This window comes from Prosopis cineraria, unplaced genomic scaffold (genome assembly GCF_029017545.1).
Source record: "Prosopis cineraria cultivar Desert tree isolate PC_DT_omini unplaced genomic scaffold, ASM2901754v1 PC1, whole genome shotgun sequence".
In the NCBI taxonomy this organism is placed as follows: Eukaryota; Viridiplantae; Streptophyta; class Magnoliopsida; order Fabales; family Fabaceae; genus Prosopis; species Prosopis cineraria.
This window is the reverse complement of record NW_026555332.1, coordinates 39,215,341-39,226,637: the sequence shown is the minus strand read 5'-3', so window position 1 is coordinate 39,226,637 and position 11,297 is coordinate 39,215,341. Positions and strand designations below refer to the sequence as shown.

At 26.4% G+C, this 11,297-nt stretch overlaps 1 pseudogene; it reads right to left on the bottom strand.

The window, feature by feature from the left end:
• Positions 1–5,480: 5,480 nt before the first annotated feature.
• Positions 5,481–9,450, bottom strand: LOC129299427 (LEAF RUST 10 DISEASE-RESISTANCE LOCUS RECEPTOR-LIKE PROTEIN KINASE-like 2.5; annotated as a pseudogene).
• Between the last annotated feature and the right edge of the window lie 1,847 nt (positions 9,451–11,297).

Below are 11,297 nucleotides of genomic sequence, written 5' to 3'. Positions count from 1 at the left end.
GTGTATATCGAGTTTTTGAAATTCATGAAAGAGGTAAAATATTGATTCTTAACACGTGTTTATTAGTATTTTGCTGAGTTTCTTGTTGGGCAAGAGTAAGATTCTTATCTCCTTATATACTTAATATATTTATATCCAATTAGATCATAATAAATGAATCTTAATATATTAATAAAAAAAATTTATTATAAAATAAATATTTTAAATGAAACTTATTTGTCTTGATTTAATTAAAAATAAGTACATTAAGTGTATAAGATTAAGTTTCTAAATATATAAGTTTTCTCATTTCTTGTGCCCTGTCTTGTAGCATGGTACTTTTTAATATAAAGTCAACTTAATTAATTTTATATTTATTAAAAATGATGGGGGTTACTGTAACCAGCATTGTTAGTTAGAGCCAGAAAAACAGGCCAAGCTCGTCGAGTTAGTCCGTTTAAGCCCGTATAACAGTAGGGCCAGGCTTGTCAATAGGATTTCAAAATGATAAATCGAGCTTAAACGGGCTGGCTCGTTTAAGCCCGTTTAATCTAGGGCTTAAACGGGCCGGCCCTGCAAGGTCAAAGGCCAGCCCGTTTAAGCCTGCATATACATTTTTTAATTAATTTTTATAATTTTTACTCTTTTTAGATTTAAAAAAATAAACTAAATCTTACTCCACATCACATATCAGCCCATATTTACTGAGGATGGAAGGCAAAAGAAAAGGAAAAATAATAATGAAGAATCACTAATCAAAAATTATATCAATTAAGGATCACTTGTTGTCAAAATTTAAATGGATACTTGTAAATTTGGGTTAGCCTCTATCAATAAGTATTCATTTAGGTTTTAATAACAACTCATTTTAAATTAACAATAGTTCATTGTAGCTTATTTTTCATTCAAGTTTTGACAACAATTGATTCTTAATTGATATAAATTTCATACAAAAATCTTTGGATGCTATTTTCTAAAAAAAATACAACCTTAAATTCCCTAATTCATCTAGATCTATGATAATGATTCATTCAATTCAACATTTACTCTTTTAATTTCGATTGGGTGTTTGTCGGCTTAGCTGATCCATTGCTTATTACATTACTATTATTTTATTTGTATTTTTAGTTCATTTAGATGTTTTTAGTTATTTTTTTATACCTTTATTGATTGGATATTATGTTAGAATAAAGTAATTTTTTGTTTGATTAAAAAATTAAAAAAATAAAAATAGTTAAAAGAGCCTAAAGCCAGCAGGACTGGCCCTGAGCCCACTATGTCAAGGGCTGTGCTTCGAATATCAAAATCTTAAAAGGAACTCAGACTTAAAAGGACTGGCGCTTTTAAGCCCGAGCCCTTCAAAGGCCGGCCCTACAGAGTCGGGCTGGCTCTTTTTGCCAGCTCTATTGTTGGTTGACTATTGGAAAAGAATTTCATTGTAACATAAATACTAATTTAGTAATTGAATTATTTTTGGAAATTCAGAAAATTCAAAATAATAGACATTAGAATACATGAGCACATTTGTTTTCGAATAATTTCCAATTTATTTTTAAAATTTAAGTTATTTAAATTTTTAAAAATAATTATTCATCTAAAACTTAATTTTAATACGTTTTTAGGTAAAACAAATTAATTTTAATTTTATCTAAAATAATGTTTTGGTAAAATTTAATTTTAGTACGTGTTATGTATTAAGATAATATTTACTTGCCAACAATGAAATTTTCAAATTTTAAAAAAATTATTATCTTTTTGGAACTAAACTTTGATAAGTATATTATTTTTTTTAACCAGTATCAGCTATTTGATTGAAAAATAATATAGAAAAAATTGAAGGAATCCAATTTGATTAAATCCATCTAAAAAAGGAAGGAAATTTAAAAATTGAAAAAAAAGAATTTTAACTTAGGCTAGATAAAATTATAAAATCCAAATGAAGCCATGAAAATTCCTGGTGGGGTTTAAGAATAGTTATGGAATTAATTGTAGTGATGCTAATTATCCCTTAATATATGAAGACAAGAGTCCACAATATCTCCATGACATTAATCATATAGGCACACTCATTAAAACATTTAATCAACGTTAACAGTCAATTATCCTAATAGCAATGCCATCCTCATCGCTTAGGAGAGATTTTATGTTTGAATTCATTGTTGACATGCTCGTGTATGTGGGTGCTCTCCCTTTCTTATAGAAAAGGACTAGATTGAAAGTAAATTTTTTTAAAAAAATCATTTAATCAATAATTCTAGTCTTGACGTGCCACTTACATTCATGATCTACACTTTTCGTCCTAAATGAGAAAATATAGAGAGAGACCTAAAGCCTCAAGATAATGAAGAGCAGGATTAGGGAGTTGGAGAATACATCTTTAGTTTTGAGGGCATTTAAGGGGAATTCATATCCTATCGTTCCAATATTCAACTTAATCCCTCTAGTTCTATTTATAAATAGAAAAAAAATTTAATTTATTTATAAATCATATTATTAATTTTTATTATAATTTTTTTACCCTTCATTAGATGTTAGTGAGAAAAACTATATTATTAAAATATGTATATTTAATAGAGATAAAATTCATTAAAAATTTATTAAATTTTTAGATAGAATTAATAAATTTTAATATTTTTCTTAATTTTAATGAAACATTTTAGAATTGACTTATAAATAGTACTCCCTTTGTTTTAAAATATAAAACATTTTTTTTGGATAGGTTAATGCTTTGTTAAATAGATTTATTCTAATGTTATATTTTCTCTCTCTATTTAATACTCCCTCAATTTTAAATTATAAGACACTTTTAAATAAAATCTCACATGTTAATAAACCTCGTTAAATACACTTAAAATTTTATTTTTTCAAAATAAAAATATAAAATTTTAAAAATATCCTTTATTTAAGCCTATTTAATAAAATATTAATCTTCTCAAAGTATCTTATAGTTTGGGATAGCAAATATTTCCTAAAAATATTTTATAATTTGAAACGAAGAGAGAACTAATTAAGTGCATATTTAAAGTTATTAAATTAAGAGTATTTTTAAAATTTATATTTTTATTTTAAAAAAATAATGATTGTTAAGTATATTTAATAAAGGTTATTTATATGTAAAATTTATTTAAAATTATCTTATAATTTAGGATAGAGATCATAATAATAGAAGAGTATATGCTTATGGAAAATTGAAATTCAATGTCCCTGCACAAATATAACTGATTTGGGGCGATTCAACTTTAATGTTCTTTTATTATTCTTCCAACCATGTCTACTTTTCTAGCAGCAATATCACAAACATAAATGCCATAATTAATTATTATCTCTATTTTAAATTATAAGATATTTTTAAAAAGGATTCAACGTCTCAAAATATAAAATTTTTAAAAAATAAAATTTTATTAATAATGCTTTTTTAATGTTAACTTTTTTATATATTCTTTTTTTTTATATTTTTTTATAAATAAAATATTAAATAAAAAATATTTTTAAAATTTATATTTTTTTCTTTAAAAATATAATGTTATAAAATATATTTAATAAATTTTATTAGTATACATAATTTTACTTAAAAATATTTTATAATTTAAAATAGAGAGAATATATTATAAAAAACCCTAAAGAAACACCACCCATGGCCAGGGCATTCATGAGTTACAGTGTTCGGCTCAGTCATCTAGGTGGACAAGATCTTGAGCCCATAAACTCAATTATTATAAAAATAATTATTTTTTAAGCCTAGCTTTTATTTATTGGGCTAAGCTAGCTTGTACAATTTTTTTATTTTTTTAAAAATGTTTAATTTTTTTAAAAACTAATTTTTACATTATAATATTATATATTTTATAATATTCAAAAATTAAAATAAGTAATAAATTTTAATTTTAAAATATAAATGTATATTTTAAAATATAAATTTAATTTAAACACTAAAAAAACTTTATCTTTTAGGTGATAAAAAAAGTTTAAAAAGGCCATCCAAACCTTTTTTAACCAACAAAAAAGATTTAAAAGAGCATTCTATAAAGCCTAGCCTATATGTCCATCTAAAAAAAAATCACCTAGGGTATTATCTTTTGGGGTAGGTCAAACATATGAAGATTATAAATATTACTTTTCAAAGTTTAAAATATAAGTATTTTCTTTCAACTATTTTGATTTAAAATATAGGTAATTTAGTATTTGTAAAAAAAATATATTTTAGCCCTTGCATTTGTTAACCTAAATTCTTGTGTTTTGAATTTATGGCCTTTTTCTCACTTATTATAAATTAAAATTAAGGATAAAAAATAAAAATAATATTTATTTTTATGAGAATAAGGATTTTATTGGCATATAAATTATTATTATTAAAGGATGCTTATATTTTGAATCGGAGAGAGAGAGAGTACTATCATAAGAGTACTTAATTATAGTTAGAATAATTATAAAATAAATTAAAAGTAAATAAAATATTACTCTAGTCCTTGGTATTAGATAAAGTAAACCAATTTTACGCTTATTAAGGAATAATAGTTATATTTTAAAAATCATTTAAAAATATATAATTTTTTAATTTTACTCTTCTTTATAATTAATAACAAATTAAAATAATAAATTTTATTTTAGGAATTCAAATGGAAATAAATAACACATGATAAAATTGAAAAAATAATAATTAATCTAACTTCTTATATTAAGAGCTAGAAAAACTTTTAAATTTTGTCTTGTCAAGTATTAAATAAAGTTAAAGAGAGCTCAGATAAGTGATAAAATATCAAAGAATAGGAGAACACCCAAAGAATTGTCATTCACCTATTCAAGGAAGATTAATTTAAATTTAAACATTTGACTCTACAACAATCAGTACGAATACATGGTATTAATCTCGCTATCTAATAGGTCGTACCTAATTAATTAATTATATCTCAACTAATTATGTAATCCATTAAACCCATGCTTGAGCTTTGACTATAAGCATCACAATTATCATAAGTCTTTCTCTAGCTTTAATTAATTATATTTGTCTTTCCAGTTATAGAATTAGATTTCACCTCTCAGTCTAATATAACATATAATTAAGCATTATATTATGCATAAGCAAGATAAAAAAAAAAGAGAGTTCAAATTATTTTATAAAAATAAATATCCAAACCCGCCAATAATCAAAAATTAAAAAAAACAAATATATAAAACTCAAAAATGTCTTCCCCAGGTCCCTATTTTTGAAATTTAGAAATCCATAAGGAAATGAACAAGAAATTCATGATTAACAAATTCTTAAACATTTAAAGAGTAAAGGGAAAGGAGATAAAATCCCTTAAGATGCTGATCCCTAATTAGAGAAATATCTGCAACTTTAATCTAATCCATGACCTCCTTAAAGTTCTTCCTCAAAAGTGCCCCAAGAATGCCTTGACTAGTATTTATTGACAATTGAAAAACCTAGGTATTTTCTCCTCAAATTGGCTGAAAGTCTAAACTTCCTACAAATAAATATGGAAATAAAATATTTAAAATAACTAGTGGGTCTCCAACATTAGGGAAGAGCTTTCGAGATCAACATCTTCTGAGTTGGTATTGCATGTCGACGAAGATTCTTGTTCTAATGTTGGAGGGGAAAGCATGGCAGGTTTTGGTGGCGTTTCTGGAGAGTCTAAGCTTCCTTCTAACATTTCAATAACTCTACTAATTGTAGGCCTTTGAGCTGGAAATGTTTGAATACACCACAAACCCACAATCGTCATTCTCCTTGCAATATCATTTTCTTCCATGGCGTTTGCCCCATCATGTCCCAACTTGCTGCCTTCCTCAAGTTTATCATAAATCCAATCTGAAAAATAAATCTCTGTTGTGCGGTCTTCAACATTCATATTATTCTTTCTCTCACCAACCATATCCAACAACAGCATTCCATAATTAAAAATATCAAATTTATGTGAAACTCTTCCAATATTTCTATTCCAAATTTCTGGAGCAAGATATCCAATAGTTCCTCTTGCTTCTGAAATTAAAACAATACTTTCTTTCCTTGGACACAGCTTTGCAAGTCCAAAATTTGAGATTTTGGGGCAAAAACCTTCATCTAACAGGATGTTATGTGGCTTTATATCAAAATGCAGAATTCGTAGAATTCGTGTGTTGCATCCTCTGTACAAGTATTCAAGTCTTCGAGCTGTCCCAATTGCAATTTCGTACAGATTTTCCCAAGTCAAGGATGAACTACGAGTTTTATCTTCCCCATTTTGATTAGTGAACTTATCAAGAGATCCATTTGACTTAAACTCATATCTAAGAGCTTTTTTTGGCCTTCCAAACAAAAACCAAGAAGGGCAACAAATTTTATATGGGAAGTTTTACTGATGCTAGCAACCTCTTTGATGAAGTCTTTCCCATTCCCTTTTGACGACTTCAATAACTTGGCAGCAACAGGACAACCATTGAGTAGTTCTCCTTTGTATACAGCACCATAACCACCTTGTCCCAATTTAACTTGAAAGATTTGGTCATTTTCTTCACCTCTGCAAATTTATATCTTGTAAGAGATAGAGGTCCTTGGTTTCTAATGAACGCCTCGATGTTTTGGTCAGCCCTTGATGTCTTCAAAAACTCTATTTTCTGCCTCAATGATTTGATTATACAACAAAAAATAATACTGCATATTAGCAATGTTCCACCAATTGTTCCACTTGTTATACCTGTCACATACAGTACGTATAAATCATTGAGTAGAGTAGATAATATTTATCAATTTCAACGATAGCATGTACTCCCTCCTCTCCTTATCATAAAGCTCAATCCAAAATCCAAGAGAGATAGTTAAGTAATTAATTTTGTGTGAAAACAGAATAAATAAAAAATTAAATTGCATTACGTTCTCTCTCATAATTAATAAATTTAAATATGGATAATATTAAAAAACATAATTAATATGCCATTAAACATTTTATATTAAAAACCAATAAATCTTTCTAAAATGCGCACTATAATAAAGACAAGGGGCAATAGTGAGGATGCTTGAAAACAAAGTATTCTAAAATAAATGAGAGAAAATATTGTAATCTTTGAGTCAAAACTTCGGTTGTCTTCTGGCTAAATCTAAATCTAGTTGTATATTTAGATAGGAGGGCAATAATTCAACATTTCTTCTGTATATCTCTCGTTACTATATTATTGTTAATTTCTTCGATTTCTATAGCTTTTTCATTTGTTCACTCCTATACATTTTTTATTCTACTTTTACAATTTTCAATTTAAATTTTATGCAAATAAATATATTTTTTCAGTCAAAGTAAATAATTTCTATAGCCTTTTTCTAGAACATATTAATAACCTTTTTTTCTAGAACATATTAATATAATTTTTTTATATTATACTATACCACTACAATCAATTTGTGAATATGAAATACCATAAGTATAAGAAATAAAATTATTGACAAGCTGTGGATAATACAACTTATTTGTTTGATCCATTCTAATTGAACAAGAGGTTGATCCATTACCTATTATAAATTTCATCCTGCCAGGCCGTGAATTTTCTGCAATTATAAGCAAAGAGATTAAATAATTAATCATGAATTAATAAGCCAACTTATTTGCATGGCCCCACTATAATTTATATGAGAGAGGAAGGTTGATCCGTTACCTATCACCGGCGATGGATTTTCTACAACTATAAGCAAAAAGAAAAAAAAAAGAAAAAAATATATTAGTAAATAGGATTTTATATTTATAGTTGTTGAAACTTGAAAGTGCTAAACTCTATCATGCAATTGTGAGATGACTGTGAGCGTGCGGGTTAATTTCTTTGCTAATAATACACACTTGAAGAATTTTCAGTTAGAAGTCTACAACATTCTTACATGGTAAACATATAACAGAGCACCCCTTCTTTTTTTCCTTTTCAAATGTTTTTCCTCTCTTGTCAAAGTATTGGATAACATATATAATAAATAGGATTCCTAGTGTATTAGAGAATTTGATAAGAAAGAAATTTAAAAAACTAAAATCAAAATAGATCATATCAATAAAAGTTAAAAAATGAAAATACAGGGTCAAGTTTCTTCTAACTACTCTGTGAGAGAGAGAGAGAGAGATATTTGATAGTGAGAAAGAAATGTTGGGTAAAAATAATTAATATGGAAGAAAGGGGTGATTATTGTGATATAAAGTTAGTGGAAATGTGAGTGGGAGAGATGCTCAAGAGAATTCACTTGGCAGGATAGGAAAAACTAAAGAAAGAAATATTAGATGGAAACCCCATCTCAAAAAACCTAGATTGAGATGAAATGAAATGTCAATTTAATTTTTATTTACTTGAGTGAAATCATTTTTTATATTTTTATCTAATAAAAATCTTTATATTATGTATTTGTTATATTTTTCATTGTCATCATTCATTTATTTTTTTATTTTCTTTTTAAATCATTAAAAATACTTATATATATATATATATCGTGATTAATTTATGAGATATAGATTGTAATTTTTTTAATTTGGATGAAAATTTTTGAGGCAAAATAATGATAAGAGGAGTAACAATTTTGATATAAACTTTATATTTATATATGAAACAAAATACAAATACCCAACAGTAATATATTGAAATAAATTTAAATATTTGTGATCACATATAGATAAATGAATTTAAAAATTTTAATCTATTAAAATTGCTGTTTATTATTAATTTTTTTTTAAAAAAACTGTCACTCGGGTCCTCACTCCGTCATCGATCGTACATGCGTCCCTCCTGAATATCTCCAGCAACCATCCTCGTTAGATAATATGCAACCCCCTCATTAATTAAGCTCATTATTAACCATTGTAAACCTCTCATTTAGCCTTAACTTTGTAGTCTAGAATGTGGTATCTAGGAAACTAATGTAAATATTCCCTCCACCTTTATATATAAAATATTTTTAATCAAATTATGCAAATTAATAAAAGTTAATTATCTGATTAAAAACACAACAACATTTCAATTTTATCCTTAATTATTATAAATAAAAAATTAATATCTTTTTTTAAAATAAATTAATGAAAATACTTATCTTTTTCTCTTTCTTATTTAATAAGGGTATAATAGTTAATTCATTAAAAAATGCTAATAACCTCTTATATTTAGAGACAAAAAAATGTTTTAGAAGACTTCTTATATAAAGGGACGGAAGGAGTATTGTCATGTCTTCGCATTGAGATGAATCATTTGATAAGAAATTTTTATTTTATCAATTAACTTGAAAGAGTTCTTAAGAGAGAGCTAAATGTTCTAGGAAGAATTTCATTTAAGGACCGTAGAAACAAGTTATCTTCAAGTGGCTTCTAAAAAATTTTAAAATATCAATTCAGTCTTATGGGACTAAATTGAAAATAAGTTGAAAGTAAAAAAGACCAAAATACCCTCAATTTAAATATATATATATATATATATATAAGAAAACCACAAGCCACCGTCTCCGGTGATTGAAGCTTCGCCGGCAATAGCAGCCATTAGACCTCCATCGCTGGAGCTCTAGCCTCTAGCTAGACCACCTTCGCCAGAGCTGCGGCCGTCGGCTGGACCACCGTCAGTGATGGCTTGAGAATTAATTTCTCTAAAAGTGGCCAAAGTAGGTGTAGAACCCAAGATCCCTTAGTTCACCAAAAAGTTTTAAACCTCCAAGCCATTCAACCCATTTAATCATATAATGCATAAAATTATATATATATATATATATATAAAATAAACTTTGTTTTCAAACCACTTGATTATTTCGTTACTTGTTAATCATATAACTTTACTTGTTAATACCTTCAAAGGACTTGTTAGTTACTTAACTTTCCCTATTAACCTCACAACTCCTGAAACAGAAATAAATTACTTGTTAATCGCATAAATATACTTGTTAATACCTTAATAGGACTTGTCAATTACTTAACTCTCCTTGTTAAGTCCGTGACTCCCACAATAGAGTTACATTACTTGTTAATCATATATTGTCGTTGTTAATACCTTAATAGGATTTATTAATTACTTGATTTTACTTGTCAAATTCATGACTCCTTCAATTGAACTGTATTAATTGTTAATTATGTAACTTTACTTGTTAATTATGCAATAATATTGTTAATTGCCTAGCTTAACTTGTTAATATCATAACAAAACTTGTTTAACTATTGTTTCGAAAAGGAACCAAATTACTTGTTAATTGTATAACTTTACTTGTTAATTCCTCAACAATATTTGTTAATTATCTATTATCACTTGTTAAATGAATGTATTATTTATATAAAAAATTAAGTTTGTCAAATAACAAAAGCGATGACAGTTAGGTCTTCTTTATCAGTATTAAGCATACTTGTTAAAATATATTAGGTTTTAATTATATAAGATTTTTTAAACCTCTAACTTTAATTGTATAAGATTTTTCAAACTTCCAGTTTGATTAGTATTAATCAAACTAGAGCTTTAATTTATTTTTTAAACCTCTAGTTTGATGAATATTGATCAGACTAGAGGTTTGAAAAATCTTATACAATTAAAGCTAGAAGTTTGAAAAATTTTATACAATTAAAGCCTAATATATTTTAACAAGTATGCTTAATACTGATAAGGGAGACCCGACTACTATTGCTTTCATTATTTGACAAACTCAATTTTTTATGTAAATCATACATTCATTTAACAAGTGACAATAGATAATTAATAAGTATTATTGAGGAATTAACAAGTAAAGTTATACAATTAACAAGTAATTTAGTTGCTTTTTCGAAACAATAGTTAAACAAGTCTTGTTATGGTATTAACAAGTCAAGCTAGACAATTAACAAATATTGTTGTGTAATTGATAAGTAAAGTTACATGATTAACAAGTAATGCAGTTCAATTAAAGGAGTCATGAATTTGACAAGTAAAGTCAAGTAATTAACAAGTCCTATTAAGGTATTAACAATGACAGTTACGCGATTAACAAGTAATGTAACTCTATTGTGGGAGTCACAAATTTAACAAGGAGAGTTAAGTAATTGACAAGTCCTATTAAGGTATTAACAAGTATAGTTACACGATTAACAAGTAATTTATTTCTGTTGCAAGAGTCGTGGGGTTAACCAGGAAAGTTAAGTAATTAATAAGTCCCTTTAAGGTATTAACAAGTAAAATTATGTGATTAACAAGTAACGTAACAATCAAGAAGTTTGGAAACAAGGTTTATTACATATATAATTTTATACATTATATGATTAAATGAGTTGAGTGATTTGGTGGTCCAAAATCTTTTGGTGAACTAAGGGGTCTTGGATTTTACACCCACCTTGACCACCTTTGGAGAAATTAATTCTCCATAATTCTCCAGCCAC